This window comes from Camelus bactrianus, chromosome 3, assembly GCF_048773025.1.
Source record: "Camelus bactrianus isolate YW-2024 breed Bactrian camel chromosome 3, ASM4877302v1, whole genome shotgun sequence".
Lineage (NCBI taxonomy): Eukaryota > Metazoa > Chordata > Mammalia > Artiodactyla > Camelidae > Camelus > Camelus bactrianus.
Genome location: NC_133541.1, coordinates 44018640 through 44032516, shown reverse-complemented (window position 1 = coordinate 44032516; position 13877 = coordinate 44018640). Strand labels below are relative to the sequence as shown.

At 39.1% G+C, this 13877-nt stretch overlaps 1 long non-coding RNA gene across 1 annotated transcript in view; it reads left to right on the top strand.

Moving 5' to 3' along the window:
• The first annotated feature begins 2435 nt into the window (after positions 1-2435).
• The window catches only part of LOC141576226 (uncharacterized), a 307600-nt gene continuing 296158 nt past the window's right edge, over positions 2436-13877 (top strand). The window contains exons 1-2 of the long non-coding RNA XR_012504541.1: positions 2436-2921; positions 9559-9623. This is a non-coding gene — a long non-coding RNA (uncharacterized LOC141576226). The remainder of the gene's footprint in view (positions 2922-9558; positions 9624-13877) is intronic.

Sequence of the window (13877 nt, the reverse complement as noted above, 5' to 3'; positions counted from 1 at the left end):
AGTTATTGTCATCTTTCCTTTTCATGAACCTCTCTCCTCAGAGTTACAAGTGTTTTCCCTCGTCTGCTCTATAGCAGGTAAGACAGATGCTGCGAATGATTGAGTCTCGGGCTTGTTACCCTTTCTCGCTACTATCAGCGGTGTAACATTTTGTCCTTTCTCTAATTAGCTCCAATCAATGTATTCGTGTCCCAAATTATTAGTCTCTTCTGTGAATACTTTCCTCTATCCATATCTTGAAACCGAGGTTAAGCATGCTATCAGTACAATAGGAAATTAAAAGAGAAAAAACAATAAATATAAAAGCTGTTTGAAGTTTCAGCCCATCATTCAAGGAGATCAGGATTCCTCTGACAAAGAGAATAACTTTCTCATTTTCTGTCTCTGTAGTTTTCCATCTCCATCAAGACTGCAAGGTATTTTCAAGCTCTTGCCAAAGTGACTATTACCTCCTGCTGGAAAACCTATGGATTCCTCCTCTTCTTACAAAGTTTCTTCTTAATATCTGCATTTATCTCAATCAGTATCTCACCCTCAAAAGCTCCTGAAAGTAAATGAAGCTGTTTTGCTGTTTCACAGTTGGAGCCCCTGGAGGCTGAGTCAGGACAAACACTTTCTGTCACGTGTGCCCCACCATTAAATCTTCTCTCTTCTCCGTTTTGGAACTTTTCAGGTCCAGGTAGTCACCTGTGCTAGTGCAATGCAGCAACAACATTATCTTCTGCATCCCTTTCTAGCAGCACTGGGCTTTGAGTCTGGACTGTGTTGGGGGCATTTATGGTGGTTTGCTAAGAACCTTCTTGTCTTCTTAGATTTCTTCCTCCAGTCGTACTCCATAATGCATAATCCCTAGTAGCAACATTGTCTTTATTTCCATGTCATATCCTTCTAGCCTGTGATTTAATAATCAACCTTTCTTTTGAGGAGATTCTTCTTCCAGCTCATTAGCCGGGTTTCTTTTCTATTCTTTTCTTTTTTATCTGTCTGCTAATCCTGACTTGACTGCAAGACCAAAGTATATATTTTTTCCTCCATGAGTTTTTTTTTTTTTTAAATTGAAGTATAGTCAGTTACAGTGTGTCAATTTCTGGTGTACAGCATAATATCCCAGTCATGCATATATACATATGTTGGTTTTCATACTCTTTCACTATAGGTTACTACAAGATATTGAATATAGTTCCCTGTGTTATATGGAAGAAATTTTTTTAATCTATTTTATATATAGTAGTTAGTATTTGCAAATCTCTCAAAGTATATTTTTAATGTGATTCTTTTCCTTTTTGAGTCTGAGAAATCTTGATTCCTAGAGAGGGTTTTCAAGAGACAAACATTACTCAACTTTCTTAACTTTTGGATCCGAAATGTTTCCATGAGGTTTTCTCCACCTTCATTTAGGAGATGCTGTTACCCTCATGTTACCTGTTTATTTTTAAAATACACTAATCATGGTCTAAAGTCTTGAAATCTACAATGCTCATCAAAAACAGTCAAGAGAAAATTTAGAGAATAAATGGTGATTGTGTTGGGGGAAGTGAAGGGATTTTAAAATCTATCAACCTGTGGATATACTGCACAAATCCAAGTGTAATCCGAAATTTCACCCTCTAGTGACTAGGAATATCTCCTCTAACCCCTGAGACCTAAAGTCTGTACTGAAACGCAATAAAAAGTCCATCTCCTAATACCTTAAAACATCTCTGTGCTTAAACTCTGCTTTCATTTTTTTTTAATTGGTACTTGGGATGACACTGTTTTAAATAATCAAAAACTTACATCAGCTGTACTTGGACCAGCAGCTGTGGTCAAGCTGCTGTAAACTCACCAGTTCAAAAAGTCCCCATATTTCACTGTGATCCTTGATCCTATTAGCATTCCTTGGTGGTTTTTTTGGTTTAGTTTTTCTCCTGTGGTTTTTTGCTCAATGCCCCCATGAAAAGATTAGAGAACATGAAACATTTAGCCCTCCTATCACACTGGTGCTAACCAGTGGAATATAAACATAATGATAGTGGGTAGGGCTCAAAATATTGGCTTTATTAAAGGCTGGGGAACATCCTCAAACCTCAAAATACAGAGCTATAGAGTCAACAGTACTGAAAACTGCTGCTTGATTTAAAGCATGTGCTACCAGCTTTGCTCCCTTGACTTCTAGCTGTAAAGCTAAAAAAGCAGTCAAACTGGGTCTTCCAGCGGTTTCAAGGTCTGTTTGTTCTAGAGGTTTGCAAATTTGAGTTGCATCAGAATCACCTGGAGGGCTTGTTAGACCGCATTGCTGGGCCTTACCCCCAGGGATTTTGGTCCAGTAGGTCTGGGGCAGGAATGGAGAATTTGCATGTCTAACAAGTTCTCAGGTGATGCTAATGCAGCTGGTCTAGTGACCATACTCTGAAAACAGCTGATTTACTTTGTGAAAACTAGAAGGGTAAAGCTGATCAACCACCGCGCATGACAGCCATCCAAGCGAGAGACTTTTGAGTTACCTTTCCAATGCAGTAATCCCGTCCCTACCGCCCTACTCTCCGCCCTAGAAAACGTGGCCCCGTGGACATCAGATTCAGCCGATTTCACCCATCAGGAAGGTTATTCTTCCTCCTAGTAGCGGGAGCAAGGAAAGAGGATGGAACGAGAGGCCGCAAGTACGTGCTCAAAGTTTGCTGCTTTCTGAGGGATTTGTAGTTTTGTTGCCGTTTTGAGGAGGAGAGAGAGGTCAAGTAAAGGTTTCTCATGAACCGTGAAGAGCAGTGTTTAAAGTTTTGCTTCTTGAGGAATTAGTTGTGGGAGGAGAACAGAAGAACAGGCATTCCAGAGGAGCCTACAAGACTTTTTGAAGGAGCACAGGACTCTTCCTTGTGTGTTTGGTGGGAAAATGTGTGATTCCAGAAGATTAGAGGGTTTGGAGACCACTGGATTACCCAAAAGTGAGTAAGGCTTCTGTACTTAAGGATCTTACACTGATGTTTATTAACTGTGTTATCTTGGGAAAGTCAGTTTCTTTAAACCTCTGTTTTCTCATCTGAGAAAATGGAATAACCTTCCTCTGAAAAGGCTGTTTGTGGATGTTAATGAAACAATTCTCTAAAATGCTGAGTACGTTGCTTGGTCTGTAATATACTTAGTAGGCATAGTGAGAGCTAGGGACATGTGAGAAATCAAACGCAAAAAGAGCTTTAAAGAGTGTATTAGTTTCCTATTGCTGATGTTGTAAGTTACCACAAATTTAGTGGGTTAAAACACCACATATTTATTATCTTATAGTTGGGTAGGTTAGAAGTTTGCTACAGGTCTCATTGGGATAAAAACAAGGTATCACAGGGCTGTGTTCCTTGATGAAGACTCTAAGGAAGAATTCATTTCCTTGCCATGTCCAGCTGCCCCTGTTTGTGGCTAATGGTCTTCTTTTTCGTCTCCAAAGCCAGCAACATAGCATCTCCATAATGCTGCTTTTTATCACCACATGTCTTTCTTTGACTTTACTTTTCTCCCTGCCATTGTGATTATATTGGTTTCATCCAGGTAATTCAGGATAAACTCATGATTTTAAGGTCAGCTGACTAGCATCCTTAGTTCAAACTGTAACCTTATTTGCCTTGAAGCCTAACATGCTAACAGGTTCTGGGACTAGGACATGGACGTCTCTGGAGCTGGGGGGCAGTATTCTGCTTTCCACGGGAGGGAAAGATCATTGTCATTGTGTCCCATGAATATGTTTGAGATACAAAGTTTTATTCATTTATTCATTTACCAGAATATATTAAGCATTTATATTTATTTCATTAACCACTGGAGGTACAGGATGAATAAGACTCTTCCTTAAAGGAGCCTGGAGTCCACTAGTGTTTTATAGATTCGTAAATAAGTGAAATAGTGGGAAATATTACAATGGGAAATATAAAAGAGGACTCAGCGAGGAAATGGTCCATTCTATTGTGAAGAGACTTGGGAGGACTTCAGGAAAGGGTAGATAGGAAAGATGCTTGATCCTGAAAAAAATTATGCACACATTAATGGGGAGGTAGAAAAATGTCCCAGACAAAAGATGGAGAGAGAGCACAATGACGTCCATATGGGGGCTGCCTGGAAAATTGCAAGTAATTCAGCAGAAAAGGAACATGCAGAGAGAAAAGGCTGGACAGTCGATAGAAATCAGAATCTCAGTCTGTCTACTGCTCTTTGGGCATAACCTTGCATTGCCTGCATTGTAGCACTTTGGCTTTATCTTAAAGCCAGTGGAGGACAATAGTGCTAATTAGAATGAAGCCAGATTACAGAAGCCCTTGGATTGCATGCTGAGGCTTCCTCCTGTTTGTGATGATCTCTCTCTCATCTGATTCAAATCATTTAATTACTGATCATCAACCATATGCCAGCCACATGATACTGCTTTTATCCTGGGGAGAAAAGAAAACACTATCTTTGACCTTGAGTATTGTCAAGAAGACAGAAAATATAATTATGGCTTATTGTGGTAAGTAATGGAAATGAAATGTCCATATGTGAATTGTGTTTGGGTACTCACCACTGTTAATATTTTTGAAAGCAGGGGCCTATGCAGAGCAGTTGCTTAGAAAATCAGTATTAACTCTTCCCTCTTCATTTGCCATAGCAATGGGAAATGGTTGCCATAGACAGCTTTGCATGTTTATTTATCTGGATATTTTTTAAAAGAAAATTCTTCAGTCACTGTCATTTTTTGGACTTTAATGTCTGTCTCAACACAGTTTCTTAGAAATTTCATGTACCTTTTCTTTTCTCTCCCTAAGATGTAACTTTGTAAGTTAATTTTCTTAACAGTAGCTTTGAGGGGAGGGTACAGCTCAGTGTTAGAGTGCATGCTTTGCATGCACAAAGTTCTGGGTTCAGTCCCCAGTACCTCCATTAAAAATAAATAAACCCAATTACCTTCTTCTCCCCCCACCCAAAAAATAAACTGTAGCTTTGACACCCCTCTCCCAAAATTTAAAATAATGTAAAGTAGCTTTGAGAAGTGTAGTCTCCTTCAGCTGGGTTGCATTCTTAGGCTGCAATGCAAAAGATCTTAGGTATTTCTGTGTAATGTTAAAACAATATCAGAGCTCTGAACTCCCTCTTTTATCTGCCATCCCTAGAAGCTTCCTTCCTAGAACAGACCTACATTTGGACTTTTCAAGGAAAGCTGTTCATTCTCATATTCTTCTATGATGGACAGATGGGAGAAGGAGCAGACCTCATTGGTCCTCATAAACTATTATATAAAAGAACTCCTTTGGGTCAACTTCCACTCCCTAGTCATTCACTTACATAGAGAGGACTCTGAGACCTTCCCAGGCTTTCTGCCTGGGTATCATCATCATCTTTGGTGACTTGACGGCTCACATAGACTGTCTACACAGTCCTTGAGCCTAGCAATACCCAGCTTCTTCAATGGCAGTGGTCATCCAGTCTCTCCCACCTCAGTCACATATCCCAAATGACTTACAGGAACTTTCCATCCCTAAAAATTCCCTTACCTCTAAATCTTAAATCTCTGTTTGCAGAAACCATGTTTTCTCTTTTGGGTCCATCATCCAGTGTCTCAATATATTTTTACCTCCTTTTCCCACTTAAGCTCATTTGCTTTTTGATACACAGCCTATTATATATACAGATATTTTTAAGAAAGAAACTTGATTGTAAAAACTATTGTAATACAGTTTTCCACCTGATTCTGGATCAGTTACATAACTTTCCATTTACTTATGTTTTTGCCTTGGTTTCTTGTATGCAAATGAAGAAATAGAAAGTGAAATCCTTAATGATTTCCTTCAAAGTCTGGTTAGGAAACAGTTTTAATAAATGGCTGGATTGCTGGCTTGGTTATCTTTCCCCTTAGTCCTGTGGAAAACAGTCATCTACACTTCTAGCTACAATAATATGATCAATGTGAAGAATATATGACTTGGGATCAAACTTGGGTTTGATGGTTGCATTTACCACTTATTATGAAATCCTGAACAATTTTACTTTTCTGAAGTTGCGTTTCCCTAGTAAAATCTGGGAAGACAATAGTTCTCCATTCTGTTGTGAAGGAATGATTAAGATAATCCCATAGAATGCATTTGATAACTCCTGGTACTTGGTGCAAGATTTTGAATTTGGTTTATGAGAGTAAAAATTTTTTTTACCTTTTCCTCCAAATACTTTGGTCCAAATACATTAATTGTGCAGAAATGTCCTACTGTTTCCAATACTTAGTAAAAAAGCTGTTTTGAAAATGCCATATTCTAGAAGGACAACTTATTCCTCCTTTAACAAAGAACTTATTTTTTTAGATAGTTACAATACAGCTTAGCTTACAGTTTGCAAAACTCTTACCTCATTTTGATCTCACTTTGAGGTCAGATGAAAAATATGGGTCCAAATTAAAATTTAGTCTGAGGTCACAGCACAGAGTGTGTGTATTATTTTATAGTGTTGAGATCTTGAGGGTTGTTCCTGACTCCTGGCATTATTTAGATAATAGGACAAGAGAATGATGGTAGAAATATTGCAAGCTAGAGACCCTCAGTCCTTTCCCTCTTGAAGACATCATTAATCGTCAGAGAGATGCTTTTGTTTACATATTTTAAACAAAGCTCTATTTGTCTACAAACTTGACAGAGATGTCTATTTAACACATTCTTGGAGTGAACAGCTTGTTTTGTGATAAGGGAAAGAATGGACCCCTTTTTTCCAAGCAAATAATGAATTTTATTACTTGACAGGTCTTCAGATTTCCTTTTCTCCTATCTCATTTTTCGTACCTGTAAATCAATAGTGGTTCAGATGAAGCAGCACTCTCCTTTCCCCTCCCGTTACCTCAGCCTGGCTTAGTCATTGCTAGAGCTGTCCCAGTGCTGGCGGTGGTTTGCATAAGCTGACATTCAAGTTGTGAGCTCAACTTCACAGCCCAGAAGCTGAGACTATTAACACCTGCACACAAACCCTGTCTTTATTCTAAATCTTATAGACTCCCTTACCTCCAGCTTCCTTGTTCTCTCTAAAAAAAATTTCTGTAAATATATACTTAATACTACTAGTACTAGGCAGAGATCACTTTGGAACTGAGGCTTCACAACTTTCCAGCTCTAGCTCCTGGGCAAATGATTTGTATCCCTCTCATCCTGTGCCCTCAACTTTACGTCTAATAGTAAGGACCATGAGACATTTTGTAAGAAATAGGCGAAATGTATATAAAGCATATGACACAAGTATTGATGCTAAGGGGTGAATTTGAAAATATAGGCCAATATTTTTCTCCCCAGCTATCAGGAGTGAAGTAGGTACAGGGCATGGGTGTGTGGAGTAAGAAGGGGAAAGGAGAGTATTTGAAGAAGTGCTTTCATTACCATAAGCTTTCTGAGGGTAAGAAAAATTGGTACTCTTGCTGGTATGTTGGAAATTTCATTTATTTAGCATAGATATATGGAGGGCATTTTAGGTGTCTAGACTCTGGGGATATATCAGTGTACAAAACAGACAAGATTCCTACCCACATGGAACTTAAATTCTAATAGATTTAGAAATCCATATTACAGCGATCTCCCAAGAACAATTTAAATGAGATGAACAGCAAAAAGGTAAGTTATCGATACTGAAGGAAAGGGAGAGGCGAGTTTAGTCCCCAGCAGATGAGAGGTGCCAGTACAAGTCAAGAGACGAAGGGCAGCAGGAGTGCTGAGTGAGGGCAGGTGGAGGAAACTGCAGCCTAAAATATGCATGGGGAGGGCTACAGCCAAGGAGGAGCTGCAGGCCTGGGAAACAGCCCTGGCCAGGACCCCTGCTCAGTTCCCTCCAAGTTTTGAAAGGCTGGAGGCAAATGGCTGCCTGGCCATCATTACATAGAAGCAACGAGACAGGACCACATAGAAAGATCATTTTGGAGGAGGCATAGTAAGAAATTGTACCTGGAACCCAACGGTGAGACCTAGGTGATAGGACTTGCTAAAGATACTTTGCAACCATATAAATCACCATGCTGGAATTTCTGGATGATGAGTTTGTTTGAAGATATAAGAGGCTTCCCATAACCTTACTCTGGAAAAATGGTTATCACAGCATCCTCTGTGAGGACACAAGAGGTTGAAGAGAGAAGCCTCATCACCTCTTGTAGCCTTTGCTGAAAAGACTCTTCAAGCCTATCCCAGCAAAATATGACTTGTTTGTAAGGGCCAACTTTTAATCTATTCTCAAACCTAGTTCTCTATGCTATTCATTTCATTTGGGAACCAGAAATATTACATCTATTAAATCCAAGGACTGGAGTAGAGGGTAAGAAATGGAATGGAACAGAGGACTTAAACATCTGTTTGTAGAAGTCAGCTGGCCTTTCTCCTTTCCCTGCTGTTCTGCTGTCAGTTAAGGGTTTGCCCCCACGAGAAAAAAAGGAGGGCTCTTCTCTAAGAGTCTAAACAAGTGATCAAGAGAGAAGTAAGGCCTTCAGGGTGGGAGTCGGCACTCCCGAGCAACAGCCTGCATATACGGCATAAAGGGGTCGCCCAGAGAAGTCACAAAAACCCTGCCTGCTTATTTGAAAGTGGAAAAGGCCCCAACATACACAGCTCATGATCAGCATTTTTTTTTTTTTTACTAGCCCAATTCCTCATCAATGCACACTTTTTTTTTTTAACCTTCTCTGGCTTTAATTGAGCATTTATGAGATTGAATTTTCCTTTCCCTTAATATATCAATCATACCTTTTAAAAAGATGGTTAATCTAGAGTTTCGAATATACATTTTAAACTAAGTCTACTTTAAAATAACACTATACTGCCTTACACGCAGTGCAGGAAACAGTATTCCCAATTCCTCAGTATCCTCTCTTAAAACATTGATGTCATTTATTTCACTTCTCCGTAAGGTATAATTATCCAATACATTGTGACTATTACTACTTTAAACAAATAGCTATCTTTTAAATCAGTTAAGGATAAGAGAATAATATATTTTATTTGACCTTCATTTTTCCTTTTATGACATTCTTCCTTTATGTAGATCCAAGTTTTCTGACTTAGATCATTTTCTTCCTTTGTCTCCTCTCTCCAGCCTTTGCAGATTTCCATCTCTCTGGAGCACCCACAGTGTGGTTGTGGATACACACCTATACACCTTCACACTTTAACTGCATTGTGCCCTGCACTGTTCTTTGTTTCATGATGTAAGCCATGCTCCTCCAGCATGGTGGTGAACTCTCCAAGGCAGAGGTCCTTTCTTACCCATGTAGTGCTTGACACACAGGTGAGCATGTAAAAGACACTGGATTAACCCTGATTGATTATATCTAGTAGAAATATCACGTTATTGCAGTTTTTTTGTCGTTTGGATAGTGCAGGAGTGTTGACAGAATGTCTCCAGTGATTTTATTGTTCCCATTAGAGCGTCATTCCATGATATAGATGCTTCATGTGTGTAATTGTGACTATTTTAATGGTACCTAATAAGAATTTCTGGGAGCAGCTGTTAATCTAAGCTTCAGAATTCACAAGGATGAAAATGTACATTGGGGATGATAAGGGGGAAGTGATAGCCACTTCAGTCATCAACTCTTGGTGTTTGGAACAGGTCCTGCAACCTGCTGACACTTTGCCTTGTTGCTGAAAGGTGCTGTGATCAGGTAGAAGATAGAAGTAAGTCAACTTTTGCATTTTACATCTGTTCGCTTAAACTTATGCATTTCCTGGAAACTTTCATATAAGTTTGCAGAACAGAATTAGGAGGTATTTGAAAAAAAAAAAAGATGTTGATTTCATCTGACTGACTTAATGCTCTCTGGATAACTGACTGGAGATTAAATACCAATGTTTAGATTGTACTTCTTTTTCATCTATTGTTACAACTGAGCATCATAATGTTGGCAGTTTTTTTCTATCATCTAGTGCCACTTGTTGAAGTATTTAATGATAGCCGTGATCTCTGAAGAATTTCATGAGCTGGGATGAGTGCCTGTCCCTTTGGTAGTGTTAAAGGGCATATGATAAAAAAGTGACTTCACAGTCTGGTCCTGCATTGCCCTGATGTTCCAAATTGTAGTCACATTAAGGAGAAATAGTTAACTTTTTATTGAATGGAGAGTGATGGGTGAAAAGTCACTTTAATTTTAGGTTGTTTTCTTTCAATATCTCAGGAGGAAATTAACTTTCTTAAACATGTGAGTTAGTGGAATTCATGGGCTTCTGTGCAATTCTTCATTTAGTGCCAACTCTGCTACTATCTGGTTTTGTATTTTACCCTGTTCAAGGCTTCATATTTGTATCTATGAAACTGGGGGGGGAGGGGAGTGGGGAGGTAGTTTAGAATATTGTGATCTGGAAAGTTTCCATTTTCAGCTAAATATTGTACCCCATGAGCACCCACTCTGTACCACATCACAATTGAACAACACTTGAGAATTTGAAAAACATTTTTTTTTTCATTTGCTTCTTCAGATAACTTCATTAAACAGTCAGGGTATATTTTATTATATCCATTTTACAGATAAGAAAACTAAGGATTGCCATTCACATTGGTCATAAATTGAGAGCAGTGCACAATCTTTAGAAGTGGGATAGACATGGTCTAGACACCTTAGTTCAAAGGGTGCAGGATCTAAGGCTAATTTTTCCCTTAAAAAAATCTCCCCTTGAACAAAACCATTGACCCTTATTTCTATGGCTTCTAAATAAAGAAGAAAACCTTAGAATTTGGGTTATCCTAAGTACCAATGACAGTGTGACCCTTTTTGGGTTAAATCATTTGGCGTCTATGTTCGTCAGCGACAGGGGGCTGGGCTGGGGTGTGGTGATATGGAGAGCTTTATCCCTGTGGTTTGCTCTGCAGAAGTGGTTTGCCCAGTCAGAAGCTGAAATAACATGCTTGTGACAATAAATTGTGTTTCCACAAGGATCATAGGTTTGTGTTGGATGTTTAGAAATAAAGAGAACAAATCGGGCATTACTTACACCTTGAAATGAGAGGAGGGTAGTCTCTGGTGCCAAACTGATGGAATTCACATTCCACTTGCTACTTACCAGCTGTCTCACCTTGGAAGTCACTTAACCTCCATCTGCATCAGTATTGTCATCAGTAAAATGGGCATAAGAGTGTTAAAAAACCCAGAAAGTTATTATAAAGAGTGAGTTAATATGTATGAAGTTCTTATGTCATTGCCTAGTATACAGCATGTATTACATGGGTTTCCACTATTATAATAATAAGAGTTAATATTTATTGGCTGTTTCCTAGGTCATGCGTGAGTTCAGTGATTGCCATATATTACCTCATTTAACTCTGACTACTATCTCCGAGGTAGGGACTATTTTAATACTTTGTAAGGAAGAAAACTATGGAGAAGTTAAATAATTATCTCCAAATTCACACAGCCAGTAAGTGATAGCACATCTCTTAAAATTATGCCCTCAACTTCTATGCTAAAAATGGTTATTTTCTACTAGAAGTAGCTTAGAAATAGACAAAGTGAAAGTAAGAGAGCATGCTGGGCTTTTAGGCTGGCAGAAGTAACCTCTACATTGCAAACTTTGTCTTAAACGGTTTGTCTTAAACATTATCAATAAATGGTCGATATTATTGCTATAACCTCAGTCTATAGTATATGATTTCAGAAGAGTAACTTCTAGGTGTCCTTTTAAAAAAAACAGTGATTTCATTGTAACTGTACAGAATGAAAAAGAATGTTTAGCACTGACGATATATGATTTTAATGTTAAAAATGAGTTCTATTAGAATCAAAAGAAAATGTTGTCTCAGTATAGTACAGATGCCTGGAATAAATTTGGTTTGCAGTGAGGTGGGAAGATTCATCTATTTGTATTGATTCTTTCCACTGTGCGCCGCATGTTAAAATGCTTTACAATGACCAGTTGTTTTTCTTACATCTCTGTAAGCTTAATATTTCCATCATCTTTTTAGCAAGAATGTTGGTTCATTGAGAATGCAGATGTTTCAAAATTTAAGGGAGGCTAGTGTTCTAGAGAGTATAAGCTTTGAAAAATTTAGATCTAGATTTTAATCTGAATATTCCTGAGCAAATTACTTAAACTCTCTGAATCTGTTTCCTTATTCATAAAAAAAAAAAAAGAAAGAATTGCTTTAACTTCACTTAGAAAGCTGATGTCAAGCACAAATACCGTGCCAGGCACTCTATAATGTTCCAACAAAATCTACTGTTATTAAGACAGGTCTAGGTAATAAAGCAGTGTTTGAGGCAGAATTGCTGCTTCTTTAGAAAACCTCAGTGTTTCCTCTTAATGCCTTCAACTGATTGGATGAGGCCCATTCATTATGAATGACAATTTGCTTTACTTAAAGTCAACTGATTGTAAATGTTAATTATATTCCCAATTACCTTCACGGCAACATCTAGACTAATGTTTGCCCAAACAAGTGGGTTCCATAGTCTAGACACATTAAGTTTAGCCATCATACCATGAAACTCTTTTTCTGTGCTTGGTGTTAAGGGTCGCTTCGACACTGGTAAGTGTTCTGGTTGGCTATGTTATGCTATTAAGGTTGCCTTAAACCCATTCCTCAATCAACTGAGATAGGAAGATTATTATTGGAAAGTGAATCATAAGAAAAAGCACATTCTTTGGTGCTGGAATTCCTAGTGCTAACAGTAGCTGATAATTGGGCAAGAATGGCAGATACACTGACATGGGAGTGAAGCCTGGAAAAGTGTACCTTGATTCCTTCAAAGGTGCTTCTAGGGTCTTCTTAACTTTGCCACAGCTCAAAGCAGATTCCCTTTGGGATTGAACACTCTTCTCAGAAAAGTGTCCTTATTACTGTCAGGTGAAAGCATTTCCCTCAAGTTAAGCACGTTGAACTCCCTATTTTGCCAGAATGATAGAATTACTTCCCCCTTAGCAACTGCTGTGACTGCCTCATTTCCCAGGAAACGCTGGCTGCGGTGCAGGTGACAGACCATCAGTTGCTTATTTGAGTCACATCTGAGATGTAGCTGGTACTTTGGACGGAAGTGTGGGAGTTATCCACTCTCCATTTCTGATGTAACCACTGAAGGCATCCCTCCAAAGGAGATAATAACAATACTGCCTTTGTGAAATGAGAGTCTAATGGAGTACCATATGTTACCTGTTCTGAGTATTCAGCCTACATGCTCAGCGGGCTCAGTGCCATCTCTTTGGAGGTACATATTCTTGAAAGAAAATTAACACTTGCTGGCCACCCAAGTCCTGTAGAAAACTATTGTCAGATATTTGAGACTAGGTGTTCTACTCAGAAAGGAGGGCATCTGTGGTGGTAGAGGTTGATTTGGGGCCAGTATATAGCATCTTTATTTTCTTACAGTAACTTTTCTATAGGCAGATTAATCTAGGAGACCATAAGCCTGTGTGTATATGTTTGAATCTTTCCCAAATAAAAACCTGCACCTGCAGGATAATAGAGTTCAGACACTGGTATGTGGACATTGTTCTGCCCATGTGGACTCGCTCTGTCTGCAAAGACCTTTATGAGGAAATGGTCCCTTTGCTATTTGGGGAGAAAATTCCCACTGAAGTGCTTCATCTCCAAATTCATCCCTTTTATTCTGCTGAGGACTGACAGATGGCCACTGTGGAGTGGTTGCATAGACTAGCTGCTGAATATGACACTCGTACAAACGACCCTTAGTGAGAGCACCTCCCCTCTCCACAGAGGTGTAGACAGGACCCATTAGGGATGACAAGCTGCTGAAGGGAGGCCAACGTCCTGGGCCTGTGAGCGTGCTGCTGCGGCTTGAGAGGGTGGTGGGCCACTGCCTGCCCAGGGGCTCCACAAGGGTGCTGTGATCACAATGGCTTTGGATGTAGCCTGAAAGATGCTTCTGCAAACACTTCCTGACACCATTTGTGATACCCTTACCATGTCGTATTGAAGGGGGG